The sequence below is a fragment of the Scyliorhinus torazame genome, chromosome 7, assembly GCF_047496885.1.
Source record: "Scyliorhinus torazame isolate Kashiwa2021f chromosome 7, sScyTor2.1, whole genome shotgun sequence".
Lineage (NCBI taxonomy): Eukaryota > Metazoa > Chordata > Chondrichthyes > Carcharhiniformes > Scyliorhinidae > Scyliorhinus > Scyliorhinus torazame.
The window spans coordinates 111,203,918-111,224,185 of record NC_092713.1 but is presented as its reverse complement, the minus strand read 5'-3'; the positions used below and the strand labels follow the sequence as shown (position 1 = coordinate 111,224,185).

The 20,268-nt window shown below is 47.4% G+C and overlaps 1 long non-coding RNA gene across 1 annotated transcript; it reads left to right on the top strand.

The window, feature by feature from the left end:
• The first annotated feature begins 467 nt into the window (after positions 1 to 467).
• LOC140426454 (uncharacterized) lies at positions 468 to 20,185 on the top strand. Its single transcript, XR_011948207.1, has 3 exons — positions 468 to 1,438; positions 13,346 to 16,877; positions 18,844 to 20,185. It is a non-coding gene; the product is annotated as an uncharacterized lncRNA (long non-coding RNA).
• The last annotated feature ends 83 nt before the right edge of the window (positions 20,186 to 20,268 follow it).

Below are 20,268 nucleotides of genomic sequence, written 5' to 3'. Positions count from 1 at the left end.
TGTTTTACTTATTGTATATTTATCGAATACTTTTATGTTACGACTAAATCTTTTCTCATACTCTCTTGCCTTCTTACAGCCTTTTTCAATTTCTTCCTCTATTTACTTGATTCCGCCTGGATTTTTACTGCACTTTGTATCTGACATTTGTCAAAAATATCCTTTTTCTGTTTATCTTAACCTCCACTTTCTTTGTCATCCTAGGAGTTCAAGCTTTGATGCACCATCTGTTCTCCTTATGGGAAAATGCTTGGTTTGTAACAGACTAACCCCACCTTGAGGACCTGCTAATGCTTATTTACTGTTTACTTTTTATAACTCCCACAAGACCCAAAGGGATGATCTGATCGATCTCCGGGGGGGGGGGGGGGGGGGCTAATGGAATACCTGTAATAACCTGCACAGGATACCTGGGGTGGGGTCAATTATTTTCCCTGCGTGGCTCGAGGATTGTAAGCTCCCACACTATCTAGGGAGCTGATAATCATGTTGTATTAAAGGTTAATACAACATGATAGGAACTGACCGACAGAGAGAGAGGACCAGGTGAAGTTCAACCGGGCCCATAAGACCATAAGACATAGGCGCAGAATTAGGCCACTCGGCCTATCGAATCTGCTCCGCCATTAAATCATGGCTGATATTTTTCTCATCCCCATTCTCCCTATAACCCCTGATCCCCGTATTAATCAAGAACCTATCTATCTCTGTCTTAAAGACACTCAGCGATTTGGCCTCCACAGTCTTCTGCGGCAAAGAATCCCACAGATTCACCACCCTCTGGCTGAAGAAATTCCTCCTCATCTCTGTTTTAAAGAGGGCAGCACGGTGGCGCAGTGGTAGCACTGCAGTCTCACAGCGCCGAGGTCCCAAGTTCGATCCCGGCTCTGGGTCACTGTCCCTGTGGAGTTTGCACATTCTCCCTGTGTTTGCGTGGGTTTCGCCCCCACAACCCAAAAATGTGCACGGTGGTGGATTGAACACGCTAAATTGCCCCTTAATTGGAAAAAATGAATTGGGTATTCCAAATTTACCAAAAATAGAAAACAATCTCTGTTTTAAAGGTTTTTCCCTTTAGTCTGAGATTGTGTCCTCTGGTTCTAGTTTTTCCTGCAAGTGGAAACATCTTCTCCGTGTCCACTCTCTCCAGGCCTTGCAGTATCCTGTAAGTTTCAATAAGATCCCCCCTCATCCTTCTAAACTCCCGAGTACAGACCCAGAGTCCTCAACCATTCCTCATACGACAAGCTCTACATTCCAGGGATCATTCTTGTGAACCTTGTAAATAGTATGTACTTATAAATAAACGTCTTATTTTGTTTACTCATTTAATTCCCCTCGTCTTTGTTAAACTGGCGACAAGGATAAACTGGACTGTCGACGTGCAACTCTGCCAACCACACCGCCTCTCCGGGACTTTGCTTCTCCAAGGACTAAGGTACGGCATTAAGTACTTCACTATGCCTTTGTGTGGTCGTTTGGATGCTTTTGACCCTGCTGTTAAATCCTGGAATCAGTGCGCGGAATGCCTGCGTTACTTTTTCAGAGCAAACATTACCGAAAACCAATGCCAGATAGTAATCCCATTGACCCCCTGTGGAGCATACACGTTCGGCGTAATTAGGGGCCTCAGATTTCCGGCTGCGCCAGATACGGTAGCATTTGACAAGCTCATCATGCTAGTGGGGAATCATTTTAAACCAACTCCGTCCATCGTTGTGCAAAGGTACAGATTAAATACGATGGAATGGTCAGAAGGGGAGTCAGTTGCAGAGTATATTTCCCGATGGTGAACAATTGCCGAATATTGCGAAAAAGGCGCTGTGTTGGTGGATATGCCCCATGGCCGCCTGCTTTGTGGCATTAACAATCTTGAAATACAAAAGAAGCTTCTAGGTGAAGGTTCCCCAACATACCAGCAGGCTTTGCAAATTTCTCTTTCACAGGAGAGTGGCGCTTGGGCATGCAGGAACTCCAGAGAATGGAGGTGAATGTTGTTTGACGCTGCCCCCCCTTACTCCCTTTCAGCAACTAGAACAGACTGCCACAATGCTGTAGGCCCGAAGTCTCAAGGACCTGGACCGCAGCACAGACTCTGTCTGGTTTCGGGACTGGCCAGGTCACGCTCTGCAAGAACTGTGGACGCCAGAGTCACCAAGGCCACTGGCAGCATGATGGCATTGCCTTGACCGCCCAGGATGATGTAGGTGTCGACCGTACTAGGACATTTAGTTGACTCTGAAGAAGCTGAGGATGAGTCAGAAATGCAGCTGAACCTGTGTGGCTGTGCCAAGAGGTGGCCTCTATTCACATCCTTGTGCAGGTCCATGGACACTTAATTCAAATGGAGTTGGATACAGGATACAGGTGCAGCGATCTGTCTCAGTGATGCCACATCACGTGTTCGACTGGATCCGACAGGGGGTGAGTCAAACATAATTGGCTGATTCGGCTGCTTGCCTCGTCATGTATGCAGGGGAGAGTTTGGCTATTGTAGGCTCCACGCTCGTCCCGGTGGTCTATGGGCAGCAGCCCTTGCACCTTCCTCTCATTGTGGTACAGGGGGACGTCCCAACCTGCTGGTTGGGATTGGTTGCACTATTTGCGAAGTGACTGGCATCATATCCTCCAGAAGGAGACAAGGTGCGGGATTCTCCGGTCGGCGACGCCGAAATCGCGTTTGGCGATCGGCTGGAGAATCCCCGTTTACGACCGAATCGGAGGCAGCGCCGCTTTCACGATGCTCCAACCCCATCAAAGCGGAGTACTCAGGACATTGCCTGAGACCCACCCCCGATGCTCCGCCCCCTACCGGCCGAGTTCCCGACGGCGTCGGTCGCGTATGATCTCATCTGTCGGGAACTCGGCATGGTGGCTGCGGACTCAGTCCAGTGCTGTCACAGTCGGGGGAGGGCCAATCTGCGGACAGGGGGGACTTTGCCAGGGGCTGGGGGCACTGTTGGGGGGGTGGTCCGGGGAGCACTATTTCGCAGGCCAGGTCCGTGAGCGGCAAGTGCCATGTTGCACGGCGCGACCGCTGCAGACAGACTCCGGCCCGTAGCGGCAGCTAGAGCCGGTGCTCTACGCTGCCTTGGTGCTAGCCCCCAGCCAAACGGAGGATCGGTGGCCGTTTTACGCCATTATTTCTGTTGTAAAACACCACCGTTCCCATGCCGGCAAGGGGACATAGCCTCAAAATCGGAGAATCTAGCCCAAGGTTTTTATAAACGGTACTGCAAAAGTTCCCCGATGTTTTCGGGTCCGGTCCAGGGAAACGTATGGGAGCTGTGCCGAAAATCCAAGTGGATCAGCAGGCCTAGCCCTTTATCTTTCATGCTCGACCAGTCCCTTTTGCTATTTTTTGGTAAGGTCGAGGCTGAACTGTAGCGATTGGAGAGCCTCGGTATAATTCGATTGGTTTGTTCCGCTGGATGGTGCTGGTGGTTCCGGTGATGAACTGGACCGGACTGTCCGCTTTTACGGCGATTACAAATTAACCGTCAATATGACTTCACATTTAAACTGATACCGCTACCTCGAACTGAAGATCTTTCCGCCATGTTGGCAGGTGGTTCAACATTTCCAAGCTAGATATGAGCTATGCTTATTTACAGCTTAATTTGCACAAAGCCTCAAGAAAATATGTTACTATCAATATTCATAAAGGATTACATGAGTATAACCGGCTTCCATTCGGCATGCACTGTATTTCAACCATCATGGAGCGTGTATTACATGGTCTCCACCACGTTGCCATCTATCTCAATGATGTGTTGATCACAGGGGCCACGGAGGCTGAGCCTGCAAAACCGTGAAGCAGTACTGCAGAGACTTTAGGAGTTTGGCGTCCGCCTGCGTAAGGCTAAGTGTGTTTTCAACGCTAAAGAGGTCCTGTATCTGGGCTACTGGGGCGACTGCGATGGCCTGCAGCCAGTAGCCAAAAACATACAGGCGATCAAGATGGTCCCTGTGCCACGTGACACTACAGAGCTTCACTCCTTAGGTCTGATCAATTATTACGACCGTTTTATTCCGAATTCGGTGACAATCCTGGCCCCCTACACTTTCTCCTGCGGAAACCCCGACCCTGGGTTTGGGTTGATGAACAGGAGGCTGCTTTCCGTTTGGTGAAGCAGAAATTGGTTTCATCAAGAGTACTGACTCATTTTGACGCAACTAAGTCCTTGCATCTGACGGGCAATGCATCGCTGTATGGCATCGGCGCTGTCCTCTCCCATCGCATGGGTGACGGCCACGACCGTCCAATAGCTTTTGCCTCCAGTACATTGACGGCCTCGGAGCGTATTTATGTGCACAAAGAGAAGGAGGGTCTGGCGGTCGTGATCGGAGTCAAACGTTTTCATCGGTATGTTTACGGCTGCCATCTTTTCATAGTTACTGAACATAAACCATTGTTTGGCCTGTTTCGCGAAGATGAAGCAGTGCTACCGATCGTGTCAGCATGGATGCAGTGGTGGGCTCTGCTTTTGGCTGCCAGTATTCTTTCAAACACTACCCGAGAACAGTGATAGCAAATGCAGATGTGTTGAGTCGTCTTCCCCTGCTGTGGTTTCGGTGGATCTGCCCAAGGGCGAAAAATTGTTGTGGTCCTAAATTTCATGGACACTTTGCCCGTGATGGCTGCCTGCTTCCTGAGTGGACACAGTACGATCCGGTGCTGGCCAAGGTGGGACATTTGGTTTTGTCCGGTGGACCATGTTGACAGATTCCAGTGGAATTAAAGGGTGGGATTCTCCGACCCCCCGCTGGGTTGGAGAATCACCGGGGGGGGGGCAGCGTGAATCCCGCTCCTGGCGGCTGCCGAATTCTCCGGCGCCGGAGATTTGGTGAGGGCGGGTATTGCGCCACGCCGGTTGGCGGCCGCTGGCAGGGGCTCCCCTCGGCGATTCTCAGACCCGCGCAGAGCCAAGTGGCCGCCCGATTTCTGCCGGTCCCACCGGCGTAAATTAGAGTAAGTCCTTACCAGCGGGGCCTGGCGGCGCGGGCGGCCTCCGGGGTCCTCGGGGGGGTGGGGGGGGGGGGGGGCGGGGGGATCTGGCCCCGGGAGGTGCCCCCACAGTGGCCTGGCCCGTGCTCGGGGCTCACTGATCTGCGGGCGGGCCTGTGCTGTGGGGGCACTCTATTGTTCCGCGTCGGCCACTGTGGTCCTCCGCGATGGCTGACGCGGAGATGAACCCCCCTGCGCATGCGCTGGGATGACGCCAGCACACGCTGGCGCTCCTGCACTTGTGCCAACTTGCAGTGGCCGGCGGAGGCCCTTCGGCGCCGGTTGGCGTGGTGCCAAACCCCTTCCCTGCCAGCCGGCACGGCGCAAACCACTCCGGGGCCGGTCTAGCCCCTGAAGGTGCGGAGGATTCTGCACCTTTGGGGCGGCCTGACACTCCTAGGCGTAAACCGTCGGGTAGGGGAGAATCCCGCCAAAGGGTTTGCTACCAAGATGTTGGAGCTGACCTTTGAGTATGGTATTCTCCTGTGGGGCACGGGGGTCGTCCCTGTGAAAGGGCAAGCTTTGATTCCGAAAGATCTTCATACTGCCGTGAATCGATGCGGACCTTGAGCTGGTAGCCCAGCTTTTTATTAAGAACATCAAAAGCTTCCTGCAGTGGACCTCTGCACCCATGGGAGTCTGGACGTCGCTGGGCTCACGTTCACACAGATTTCAATGGCCCATTTTTAGAATCCATGTTTCTCATCTTGCTGCACGCTTACCTGAAGTGGTTGGAAGTCCCCAAAATGGCATCCATCACCTCCCACGCAACCATCGAGTAGCTGAGCACCTCTTTTTTGGCCCGGTAGCCCAGATACACGAGCTCTACCGGAGATGCCCGTTACAGACACCGGGGCCTCGTTTACAAGTGAGGAGTTTGCTGCATTTGTGAAAGCAAGTGTCATTCACCATATTCCTATCGCTCCTTATCACCCGGCGTCAAATAGATTGGTGGACCCATAAGCGGGATCTGAAGAAACAAACCACAGGTTCGATGGATACCAGGCTGGCAAGTTTTCAGTCCTCATATAGAATTACACCTCATGCTGTGACTGGGTGGCCTCGGCTGAAATGTTGATGGATCATCGACTCCAGATTCAGTTGGGTTTGTTGCTCCCTAACATTGGGGTAAAAGTACGCAGCACACAAGATTTACAACGGCGTCTTCTATGACGCGTTGCACCTGACGACGCAGTCCATGCCCGTAACTTTGGAAGTTACTATCAGGGTTTGTAGTTCGTCAAACTGGTCCCATATCATACCAGTCCGTGTTCGAGGTCAGCTCATGAAGCGTCACCTATATTACCCCCATGCCTGGCGCTCCGCCACTTGGGTGGCTCTTCAGGAGAACGCCACCCTGGTCCTGCCGGTTACTCCAGTTCTGAAGCCTGTGTATCTGGGATCCGTCGTCTTTTTGTCTCCGGAGATGCCTGATGTCTGGTAGTCTGATTCCGATATGGAGACACAAACCTCTGGAGTCTCTGACTCGGACGTCATCGTTTGGCTGCCTTCGGAGGGTTCACTGTACAGAAGATCTAGCCACAGGCGTTGTTCTCCGGCTCGGTATACGCCGGTTTATCTGGTCCCACCGCCAGGCAATGATGTGCTGGAACCAAAGTGTCTGCGTCATCCGCCACCCGCTGCGATTGCACAGATATCTTCTGTTCCTGCCATGTCATCAGTATTTTTAACTTCTCCTTCCTTGTCTTCATTGTCCTCATGATTCCTTCTGGAGTTCTTTGGACTTTCGAGGGAAGGGGTGTAATAACCTGCATAGGACACATGGGGTGGGATCAATTCTTTTCCCTGTGTGGCTCGAGGAGTATGAGCTCCCCTGCAACTACGGGGCTTATAACCATTTTGCATAAAAGGTCGGCCAGATAGCAACCCACCGACAGAAAGAGAGGACCCGGTAGGGTTCAACCATGCCCCTTGTAAATAGTACGTTCTTCTAAAAATGTATTTTTTTTGTTTACTCGTCTGATATCCCTCGCCTTTATTAAAACCTACCCCCCTGAGGGACAGGCCCAACAGTAGGGCTTGTTAATTTCCTGAGATAAAAGCCTGCCTAAGAGGGAGACGGCATCTCATGATGTTCCCAATTGGGATTTGGACTGTTGCTTAGTTGCTGTATTTCCTGATTGTGAGTAGGAAATAAGCTACTTTTGACCCACTTTTTCGTGGCTTCTCATTGACTACAATATTGGCGATGAGGATAAAACGGAACTACAGGCAGCGTTGCTGGACACTCAGACTATGGTTGCTTCTCAGCACAGAGGAGCAAGGTTAGCACTGTTTCAAAAATGCCGCTCTTCGGCAGACTCAACGCTTATTATGCGAGCGTGGAAGACTGGTCTCAGTATATGGAGCATATGCCATATATCTTCAGGGCGAATGTTACTGGGGAGGACCCCAGAAAGTGATTTGTTTGACTGCCTGTGGGGCCCCCACTATAAGCCTCACAAAGGGCATAACCATGCAGCCCCAGACTCCAAGACGTTTTTTAAAAAAAACATTTTTTTCTCCTTTTTCACATTTTCTCCCAAATTTACACCCACCAACAATAAACAATAATCAGTAACAAATATGTCAATCCCCATATCAATAACAACGATCCCATCCTCCCACCAAACCCCAAACATTAGCCTGCATGTTCACACAAACAAATGACAAAAAGGAATTAGGGATCACCCATAGTCGCCATTAACACACACAGCTCCCCTCCCCCCCAACCCACCCACCTATATGCCCCAACTAATGTTCAATGTTATCCAGTTCTTGAAAGTGCATAATAAATAATGCCCATGAATTGTAGAACCCCTACATCCTTCCCCTCAGTTCAAACTTAACCTTCTCAAGAGTCAAGAATTCCAACAGGTCCCCCCCGCCATGCCAGGTCACAGGGTGGAGAGGTTGCACACATCTTTTACTCCTTGAAAGAATCGGCTCATCCTCACCCTCGTGAGGTGTACTCTGTATACCACCTTCAGCTGTATCAGCCCCAACCTCGCGCACGAGGTGGAGGCATTCACTCTCCGGCGCACCTCACACCAGAACCCCCCCTCCATATCCTCTCCCAACTCTTCCTCCCACTTTGCTTTGATCCCTTACAGTGGTGCCTTCTCCTCTTCCAAAATAGCTCCGTAAACCGCTGACTACCCCCTTCTCCAGTCCCCCTGTCGTCAGCACCTCCTCCAGCAATGTGGAGGCCAGCTCCACCGGGAAGCTCTGTATCTCCTTTCTGGCAAAATCTCAAACCTGCATGTATCTAAACATTTCCCCCTGCTCCAGCCCATACTTTGCTTCTAGCTCCTTCAATCCTGCAAACCGACCCCTAAGAAACAAATCTTTTAGTGTCTTAATCCCCTTCTCCTCCCATTTCCAAAAATTTCCATCCCACCTCCCTGGAGACTCCCAAGACTTTTGATGAATTGGTCGCGCTCGTGACGAAACTCTATGACCCCAAGCCATTGGTCGTTGTCCAAAGATACTGATTCAATATGGCTGAGGGAACCCCAGGGAAGTCTGTTACTGAGTTTCTGGCATGCTTACACAGACTGGTAGAGCACTGTGACTATGGGCCATCCCTGACGGAGTTGCTCCGAGACAGCCTTGTATGCGGAGTTAACAACATGGTGACCCAGAGGAAATTGCTGGTCGAACCGTCTTTGGACCTAAAAAGGGCCATTGAGATCTCCGTCTCATGAGAGAATCCGGAGAAGGGAGTCCAGGAGTTCCAGGGTACGTCAGAGATGGAGTTGAATAGCGTAGGCTGCCCACCATTCAGACAAGCGGCATCCCTTAGGAACAGAACTTCTGGGACCCACCTTTGCCTGAACACTGACAGAATCAGGCCCATTGGCTGAGGGCCACTGCAGCCATGCAAGACATCTTCTTGAACCACAGGAGGAAGACTCTCAGAGGTGCGATACCTGTGGCCGGAGTAACCGCAGAGACCATCAAGACCAGGTCAGGCAACAAGCACAGGCAACACTCCCTGGTTGAGGGAGGTGCCCGCCTTGCGCCAGGCTCCTCCAACTAGAGCAGACTGAGAAGATAAGTGCATGCAGTTAAATTGCATTTCAGCGCTGCGGGTTTCTCCCATCAAAGTCACCTTCCAGATGAATGGTCACCCACTAGTTATGGAACTGGACACGGGGGCTAAGGTCTCTGTGATAGGACGGCAGACGTTCGAAAAGATCAGGATGGGAATCCAGTGTTTGAACTTGAAGGACACCGTGCTGAGGTTAGCAATATTCATGGGGGAGCCTTCGCGGGTACAGCAATGACCCCAGTTGAATAAAGACAGCAGTCCGTCGGGTTGCCTTTGATAATAGTACGGGGCCCTGGCCCGAGTCTACTGGGCTGTGATTGGCTGCAGCGGCTCCGTTTGGACTGGCAGTGGATTTTCATGATGGGCACTGGGGGATTATACAAATCCTGGGGAAGTACCGAGAGGTTTTCCAGGAGGACCCGGGTAAGATCAAAGGTGCCGTGGCCAAGATTCACATGGAGTCTGAGGCCCAACCGAAGTACTTCACGGCATGAACTAGTTTCCCACGCATTGCTGATAAAGGTAGAGGAAGGGTTCAACCACTTGGAGAACCTATGAATCGTCCGGCCGGGCCAATTTGCAGATTGGGTAGTGCCTGTAGTTCCGATACTGAAACCAGATAAAACTATCCGCCTGTACAGGGATTACAAGCTAACAGTGAACACGGCCTCTCATTTGGACAGATGCCCATAACCGCGAATTGAGGACATTTGCGCAAAGTTGGCTGGAGGACAGGAGTCATGCACACCTCCAATTGGAGTTCGACGCAGCCTCCAGAAAATCTGTGACCATTAATACCCACAGAGGCCTCTACGAATATACAAGGTTGCCATTCGGGGTGTAATCACTTTGTACTATTTTCCTGAGAGTCATGGAGAACATTCTTCAAGGACTACCGCGAGTGGTGGTTTACCTGGATGTCATCCTAGTCACTGGAGCTACCTGAGCAACTTGGAGGAAGTCCTCCACCAGTTTTGCGAGACAGATGGCCGCCTTAAGAGAGGAAAATGTGATTTTTATGCAAAAGAGATCACATACTTCGGATACCACATCAACCAAGATGGCTTGCACCTAGTAGAAGAGAAGGAATGAACAATCAAACAAGTCACCACCCCAGAGAACACGACCAAATTGCCATTGTTCTTAGGACCCGTGAATTATTACAGGGAAATTTATTCCTAACTCGGTACCATTCTCACACCACTGCATGCACTATTGAAAAAACACCAGGTGTGGCCGTGGAGAGCGCCGCAAGAAGAAGCCTTCGCCAAGGTGAAGCAGCAACTGTCATCATCAAAATTGTTGATCCACTACTTAAAGCCCCTTTTTAAAATATAAATGTTTTTTATTGGGTTTTTGAACAAGGTATATTTGCCGTTATGTACACAGGATATGATATATATATATATAGAAGAGAAGAGCACACACACACAAATCACAAAGGGAGAAAAAAAAAGTAACAACACGAGAGAAATACAAAATCAAATAAAGTAACTGGTATGGTATTATGCACCCACACCCGCTCAACAGCAGCAACTTTGTACACTTGGCAAAATTATTTACACATATAAGTAGGCATCTGTTTATGGAGGCGGGGTGGGGTGCGGAGACCGGGGGGAGGGTAGATATACATTTGGGTGCCGGAGAGCTTAAAGCCCCTTTTGGTCACTTGGGATCCCTCCCTAAAAGGAATCGGGGGAGGGAGGGGGGGGTATCCCACCACATGAACAACGAAACAAGAAACCAATAGCCGACACGTCATGGACTTTGTCTGTTGTGGAGCGCAACTATGCTCAGATTGAGAATGAAGGGCTGGCTGTCATTTGTGTGATGAAAAAATTTCACCAGTATGTGTACGGACGTCATTTCACTATCATAACAGACCAGTGTTTGGATTGTTTAAAGAGGACAAGGCAAATCCCAAAATAACATCTGCCTGGATAGAGTATTGGGCCTTATTGTTAGTGGTGTATGAGTAGGTGATTGAGTATCGCCCGGAGACGCATATCGCAAACACGGATGCTCTGAACCGGTTCCCACGCCGATATGCCTCCCAAAAGGGCTCCACCAAGGACTGACGAGGTCGTATTGACCTTAAAATTTATGAATACCTTGCCGGTCACTGCTGCACAAGTTCGTGATTCGACACAGAAGGACCCAATCTTGCTGAAGATACGCCATGCCAAGGATCAGCAAGAGAAACTGCCTAAGGAGCTGAGTGTTTTTGAGACCAAGCAGCAAGAGCTTAGTGTAGAGGACAACTTCCTCCTGTGGTGAGCTCGCATTGTGATTCCAAGTCAGAGCAGACAGGCCATATTTCAAGATCTACACCCGGGGGTGTCAAAGATGAAAATGCTAGCCAGGAGCTATGTTTGGTGGCCAGGCCTGGATGGCAACATCGAGCGACTGGCCCAGCAAGCACCACATGCCAGGAACATCAGACGCTCCCACCAGTCACACTCCTTGACCCAGGGGAATGGCCCGGCCAGCCTTGGGAGCACCTGCATAATTCAGTCGGTTTTAAGGTACTGTTGGATAAAGGTAAGAGTAGTCCTTGGGTGAAGGTGCTTTTTGTGAGGGCCAGGAAGAATCCAGCAAGAGTTTGTAGAGTCAAGCAGAAAGTAACTTTGTTTACAAGAATATTGTTATGGGCCAGGGCTTAAAAACTCAAAATTGTATTATGGTGTTCACCTGACCTATAACTTTTCATGTTGAATTTGGCTAGGGTGAGCACAAGAGCCTACCTTCAGGTGTTATTCAACAGTCTTCCCAGACACTTTAATCAAAATAAGTTTTATTCTAAGAACTTAGTTCACATTTATATATAAACAAGCAGTAAAAATTGTCATCAATTACAAACATAAAGACCCCACACAGCTGCAGTAATCTACGTATAACACTTAAGGAATTCCCCCTTAACTGTTCCAATTCAAAAACAAAATCCCATAAACCAAAAACCCCTTTTCAAGGGCGTGGCCCAGCACTCTGCATTCTTACTTGAATAAGACTGGCTTTCCCTGAGATTCTGACCCGTCTCCCCTTCCGATAAGCTAACTATATCTAAAACGTTACCAAATCAGCAGGTAGCTATAATCAATGGTTTGTTTTACCAGAACAAAACACTTTCTCCCTGAGTCCACAGCAGTCCAAACTGTAAGTGAAACTAAAAACAGCTCACAGAGCCACAGCCCAGCCTCACCCACAAAATGACATCACTGAAGCTATGTGATAAGACAAAAACCTTTCTTAAAGGGACACTCACATGATAATATGTACACTGGACCAGTCGTTCACTGCTGGTTCCCTCCCTAGCCAGTACCACACTGGCCAGCTCTATGTATACAGCTGCCCCAACCCCTCCTCTCATTGGGGGAGCTCATATTCCCCAAGTAACACGGGGTAACCAATTGGCCCCAGCCAATAGGATCTGGGTGGGTTATAGCAGTACTAAATTGGGGGAACGCTAATTATAACAATATTAGGCAGGAACTAAAGAATCTAGATTGGGGTGGATGTTCAAGGGTAAATCAACATCTGGTATGTGGGAGGCTTTCAAATGTCAATTGATAGGAATTCAGGACCAGCATGTTCCTGTGAGGAAGACAGGTAAGTATGGCAAGTTTCGGAAACCTTGGATAACGAGGGTTATTGTTGTTAAGTAATGAGTTAAGAGTTAAGTAATGCATTAAGAGACATTGCAATTAGTTGTCTCATTTATGTTAAGTATCCAGTGATTGACACTGATACGTAAAGGGGCTTCAGGTGGCCCTTGTGTCAGGTGGTATGTTGTTGGAGTTTTGTGCAGAGGCTGTGGAAGTTAAATAAATGGTGTTTGCTGAGAAGGAACAGGACTTCTGACTCTTCATACAACGGTAACTAAAACGTTTAACAATTGTGAGCCTAATCCAAAAGAAAAAGGAAGCATTTGTAAGGGCAAGAAGGTTGGGAACAGACAAAGCCCCTGAGGAATAGAAGGAAAGTAGGAAAGAACTTAAGCAAGGAATCAGGAGGGCTAAAAAGGGTCACAAAAAGTAATTGGTTAGCAGGATTAAGGAAAATCCCAACACTTTTCAGATGTGTATAAAGAGCAAGAGGGTAGCCAGGGAAAGGGTTGGCCCACTCAAGGATAGGGGAGGGAATCTATGCGTGGAGCCAGAGGAAATGGGCGAGGTACTAAATGGATATCATTGCATCAGTATTCACCAAAGAGAAGGACTTGGTGGACGATGACTGGTAAGGTCCCAGAAGACTGGAGAATGGCTAATGTTGTTCCTTTGTTTCAGAAGGATAACAAGGATAATCCAGGAAATTACAGGTCGGTGAGCCTTACGTCAGTGGTAGGGAAATTATTGAAGAGGATTCTTCGAGACAGGATTTACCCCCATTTGGAAGCAAGTGGACGCACTGGCAAGAGACAGCATGGTTTTGTGAAGGTCGTGTCTCATTAACTATATTAAGTTTTTCGGGGAAGTGACGAAGATGAAGGTAGGGCAGTGAATGTTGTCTACATGGACTTGAGTAGGGCCTTTGACAAGGTCCCTCATGGCAGACTGGTAGAGAAGGTGAAGTCACACGGGATCAGAGGTGAGCTGGCAAGATGGATACAGAAATGGCTCGGTCCTAGAAGACAGAGGGTAGCGATGGAAGGGTGCGTTTCTGAATGGAGAGCGGTGACTAATGATGTTCCGCAGCGATTAGTGCTGGGACCTTTTCTGTTTGTAGTATAATGAAAATGATTTGGAGGAAAATGTAACTGGTCTGAATAGTAAATCAGGTGGAATTGCAGATAGCGATGAGGACTCAGAGGATGCAGCAAGATATGGATTGGTTGGCGACTTGGGCAGAGAGATGGTAGATGGAGTTTAATCCGGACAAATGTGAGGTAATGCATTTTGGAAGGTCTAATACAGGTGGGAATTATACAAATGGCAGAGCTCTTAAGAGTATTGACAGGCTGCGGGATCTGGGTGTACAGGTACACAGGTCACTGAAAGAGGTAACGCAGGTGGAGGAGATAGTCAAGAAGGCCTTCATCGGCCAGGGCATTGAGTATAAAAATTGGCAAGTCATGCTGCAGCTGTATAGAACCACACTTGGAATATAGTGTTCAATTCTGGTCGCCTCACTACCAGAATGATGTGGAGGCTTTTGAGAGGGTACAGAAGAGGTTTACCAGGTTGTTGCCTGGTCTGGAGGGGGTTAGCTCTGTGGAGAGGCTGAATAGATGCAGACTGTTTTCATTAGAACGACGGAGGTCGAGGAGGAATCTGATAGAAGTCTACAAAATTATGAAGGGCATGGACAGAGTAGATAGTCAGAAGCTTTTTCCCAGGGTGGAAGAGTCAATTACTAGAGGACATAGGTTAAATGTGCGAGGGGCAAAGTTTAGAGGTGAAGTGCGAGGGACGTTTTTTACACAGAGGGTAGTGGGTGTCTGCAACTCGCTGCCGGAGGAGGTGTTGGAAGCAGGTACAATAGTGACGTTTATGAGCATCTTGACAAATAGATGAATAGGATGGGAATAGAGGGGAACGGACCCTGGAAGTGTAGAAGGATTTAGGTTGGACAGGCAGCATGGTCGGCGCAGGCCTGGAGGACCGAATGGCCTGTTCCTGTGCTGTATTTTTCTTTGTTCTTTGCATGCAGATTTTGATGGGTCTTTTCAAGGCTCAATGTTCTTGTTGATAGTGGACGCCCAAGCCGTCCTTCTTAAAATTGTATGGCTGAACGAGCAGTGCAGGATTTCAAGAAGGGCACGAGGAAAGAGGCCACAGGATCCGTGGAGACAACACCGGTGTATTTTCTGTTCTGTTACCATACCACACCATACTTTACGACCGGAATGGCACCGGCGGATCTGCTGATGGGCTCAGAACCTGCCTCAGCCTAACGGGAAAGTGGAACTGAGACAAGACCTCCAGATATAGCACCGAAGCAGACAGACACAGGACAGCCGTTTCCAATTAGGGGACATGAGATACGTCTGAAACTTAGGAGATGGTGCTCAGTGTATTTTAGAGGCCGCGGTGAAAGAGACTGGACCGATATCTTATACGAGAAAAACACGAGAACAGACAGTACAGAATCAGAGGAACCATTGTCCAGCCCAGCCTGCCCGGCACAAGGGGGCCTGGAGACATCACCCAAGGGCTCTGACACTGAGATGCATGAGGTGGAGGATTCAAGATCTGACATGGAGATCAGGCATTCACGTTTTCAGACAATAGCCTCACCAGGGAACGGTCGCTGATGGTGCCCCGCAGACTATCGACATGAAAGCGACATTCCCCGACAGGCTACACTTCCTCGCAACAGCCGGAGCACAACCACAGGTAAAATGGAGAAGACAGCCTCCTCCACTCCCCATGATCGAGGGACTTAAAGACTTTGTGGGGGAGGGATGTTATAACACCCATAATACCAACAGGGACGATCCGATCGATCTCCCTGTGGGGATCATGGAGGATCAGCTTCCCTGCTGAGGAGCGGAGTGTCAACAGCAGGCTCGTTAATTCTTCGAGCTAAAAGCTGGTCCATGAGGGAGTTGGCATCTCCGGTCCCGGCTGGGACTAAGACAGTTGCTTAGTTGCTGTGTCTCCTGACTGTGAGCAGGAAATTAACTATTTTGACTCACCTTTTCGGGGCACCTCATTGACTACAATATTACCTGGCCAATCTTTGTTTCTAGTCCACCTGTGCTAGATCTCTTCTGTAATTGCAGAGAGTGGATCTGTTCCAGTAAGGCATTTCACATTTAATCTTTACTTCCACCCTCTTCCTAATAACTTTAACCTAATTATATTTTGATCACCATTACCTTGATGTGCTGCTGAAAAACACTTCACCTGCTCTACTTAATTTCCTCGGACTAGATTATGGAATAGCTGCCATAAAAATCTACAAAAAGTTTGAGGATGATAATGCATTTAAAAAATACTGCTAAGGATATTTGGGTATATTTGATGTTTAATTGAATTTTCTCATATATAAGAGCATAATTTGCCCGGTGTAACGATTAAAACAGACTTCCTGTACTGTGTCTGATGACGCTTGCTGTTATACTATTTTGGTTAAACTGTTATAGTCACACAGCAATGTTCACGTCACCCACAGGTTTTATTATCTTGCTTGCAAGGAACCTTTCAGATTTCTTAAGTCACAAAGGAAAAGTCACCTTGTTAGAATTTAAATATTGTATATCTATTTGCAGAATTGCATCAAACTCTGTGGGAAAATCTTTCTATTAGAATTATGAAACCTGGACTGACATCTGTACCACAATATTTTCAGCACAAATACTCTATCAATTAAAAGAATTTGGAAGCAACAGCAGTTCACGTTGTTTGTAAATGATTTAATAGGTTAACTCACACTTTCATAGGTTAGTCACACTGTTGTTATGTTTTAATGAAATTTTGTAGTAGTAGATAGTTAATTAACTATTTGAATTGCTCTATATCATCCCAGTACAATTTATAATAAGGCTGGATTTCCCATCAAGACCACTGTCCCACTTTGTGAGGCAGAATCAAAATGAAACTTTTCAAATTCGATAATAAAATCTAAGTTGGCAACAGGATGCACACTCAGGTGTATAGATCATTCAATTTAGCCAGATTTAATTTTTGTAGTTCAAGTTGTTGTTCTAATCTTAAACTTTAAATTTTAAAAAACACACCCTCTTTCTGATCTGTTTGTGGTGTCATTCTTCCGGAAAGGGAAACAATAATTACTGAGACTGTATTCAAGGCAGGTGTCCTCAGGTCAGCTCAGATGAACGTGGAGTATTAACTAATGTGTGGTGGTCACTGGCAGGTAGGGTGCAGGCGGTTAAAATGGTGGTCCTCCCGAGATTCCTTTTTGTGTTTCAGTGCCTCCCGGTGGTGGTCACGAAGGCTTTTTTCAAAAGAATCGAGAAGAGTATTATGAGTTTTGTGTGGGCCGGGAAGACCCCGAGAGTGAGGAGGGGATTTTTGCAGCGTAGTAGGGACAGGGGGGGGGGGCTGGCACTACCGAGCCTAAGTGAGTACTACTGGGCCACCAATGTTTCAATGGTGTGTAAGTGGATGGGAGAAGAGGAGGGAGCGGCGTAGAAGAGATTGGAGAGGGCGTCCTGCAGGGGGACTAGCCTACAAGCTATGGTGACGGCACCATTGCCGTTCTCACCGAAGAAATACACCACAAGCCCGGTGGTGGTGGCTACATTGAACATTTGGGGGCAGTGGAGACGGTATGGGGGAAAGACGGGAGCCTCGGTGCGGTCCCCGATAAGAAATAACCATAGGTTTGTTCCGGGGAGAATGGATGGGGGATTTGGAGCATGGCAAAGAGCAGGGGTAGCACAATTGAGAGATCTGTTCGTAGATGGGATGTTTGCGAGTCTGGGAGCGCTGACGGAAAAAAATGGGTTGCCCCTTGGGAATGCATTTCGGTATATGCAACTGAGGGCTTTTGCGAGGCAACAGGTGAGGGAATTCCCACAGCTCCCGACGCAGGAGGTGCAGGATAGAGTGATCTCAGAGACATGGGTGGGGGATGGTAAGGTGTCGGACATATATAGGGAAATGAGGGACGAGGGGGAGATCATGGTAGATGAGCTGAAAGGGAAATGGGAAGAAGAGCTGGGGGAGGAGATTGAGGAGGGGCTGTGGGCTGATGCCCTACGCAGGGTAAACTTATCGTCCTCGTGTGCCAGGCTAAGCCTGATACAATTTAAGGTGTTACACAGGGCGGATATGACTGGAGCACGGCTCAGTAAATTTTTTTGGGTAGAGGATAGGTGTGCGAGATGCTCGAGAAGCCCAGCGAATCACACCCACATGTTCTGGTCATGCCCAGCAGGGGTTTTGGCTGGGGGTGTCAAAGGTGCTTTCGAAGGTGGTGGGGGTCCAGGTAGAACCAAGCTGGGGGTTGGCTATATTTGGGGTTGCAGAAGAGCCGGGAGTGCAGGAGGCGAGAGAGGCTGATGTTTTGGCCTTTGCGTCCCTAGTAGCCCGGCGCAGGATATTGTTAATGTGGAAGGAAGCCAAGCCCCCGGGTGTGGAAACCTGGATAAACGACATGGCAGGGTTTATAAAGTTAGAACGGATTAAGTTCGTACTAAGGGGTTCGGCTCAAGGGTTCACCAGGCGGTGGCAACCGTTCGTCGACTACCTCACAGAAAGATAGAGGGAATGGAAAAGAAGAAGACAACAGCAGCAACCCAGGGGGGAGGGGGGGGGGGGAGGGGAGGGGGGAGGAATCGGACGGACTCTCAGGGATGTTATTGTATATGTATAGGCACTTATTTTAGGTAATGTATATTGGACTGTTGGATTGTATCTTTGGAGAGTATTTATTTTTGACAAGGCAGTTGCCATTTAGTTTGGTTTTTGTTTCTGTTCATATATTATTTATTTATTTGTTTAAAACTGGCCACTGTTATTTATATTGCTTTATTGTTGTTTAAAAGAAACACTACGTACTGTAATGTTTGGCCAAAAAATCTTGAATAAAATATATATTTTTTAAAAAACTAATGTGTGGTGTCTCCAGATGAATGGAAATTTATGTGACTGGTGAACACCACGTGACATACATGATTGTCACATTTGGTTTGGGGATATTATTAGAATGTTTTGATTTGTCCACATTAGTTTCAACTGATGAATTTTCTTGTTATCTGTAACATTTTCTAGATGGGGAAGCAATGTTTCCTGCCCTGATTTTGCCCAATCCCATCAATCATTGGTCAGTTTAAATATTTATTACAGCCCTTCTTTCTCTTTCATTTTCTCTCAAGTTGGAACCAGGATGCTCACAGATGAATCTCAGATTGGCAAAGAAGCAGTAGGAGAAATAATGAGGGGCAGACAGGAATGTGTGCAGAGATGAGAAACACCGTGAAGATAGAAGGCGTAAAGTCAACATTTCATGAATACTGAGGTTTCATTTGCTTACATAGACAAAGAATAAATGTTGCAATGAAGTACTATCAATATACGTTTTTTAATATTAAGAAACCAAGCTGTAGGATTTAACTCCACAATGCAAGATACCACATAGTTTGAGCATACCAAGAGACCAAGAGAGAAAACAGTGCAAATCTGACATCTATGGTTGGAGCACACCAATCCTGAAGTTAAGGGCTATAACAAATTTATTGCATGGTCTATTTTTTTCATGTATGGAATGATATGTATGGACTGTGCGTAGAACAATACTTTTCACTGTACTTTGGTACAGATGACAATTTTAAATCTACAATCTCAAAATCTAAATCTCAGGGTTCTGAAATCCTGAGAAAGGATGGGTTAGAATACAAAACTGACTTTTAGTTTCAACGTAGTGGGAATATGGGGTTCAGGAAGATTGTGTGGGGCGACATGCTTTGCAGCATGAAGTATGAGAAAGAAAGTTCAGAAGAATACTGACTGATAGTGCACAATAGTACCATAGGGAAAGGTTAAGAAAGTTGTGATCAAGAAAAAGGGAGGTTGAAGATTGATTTTGAATGGGAGAAAGAAAATTCAGGATTAATAAAGTTACAACGTTGGGGAGGCAGTGGCATAGCGGTATTGTAAGTAATCCAGAGACCCAACGTAATACTCTGGGGACCTGAATTCGAATCCCACCACCGCAGATGGTGGTATTTGAATTCAATAAAAAATCTGGAATTAAAAAGTCTAATGACCACCATGAATCCATGGTCAATTGTTGTAAAAACCCATCTGGTTCACTAATGTCCTTTAGGGAAGGAAATCTGCCATCCTTACTTGGTCTGGCCTACATGTGATTCCAGACCCACAGCAAGGTGGTTGACTCTTAAATGCCCTGAGGGATGGGCAATAAATGCTTCCCCAGACAGCGACGACCACATCCCATGAACAAATAAAGTATTTTACATGTATGATTTGATATGTGCATATTAAATTAACATCATCAGTTGTAAATTGATATCTCAGACATGTTAGATAACATACCATAACTACAAAGCAAAGTAGCAATAGTATGAATGAATCATGAAATGATCTTGACTTCTGAAAATAACATTTTGTACATTGGAATGAAAAAATAATAGCGCAGGAGCTGTATTAAAATCATACCTTTATGAAATTATGAAATGTATACTGTGGTGCTCTAATTAAAATTAATATAATATTTAGAAAGATCACTATTTTATAAAAAAACAGAGGAATGTTTGCATTCTATATGAACTAAAATACCA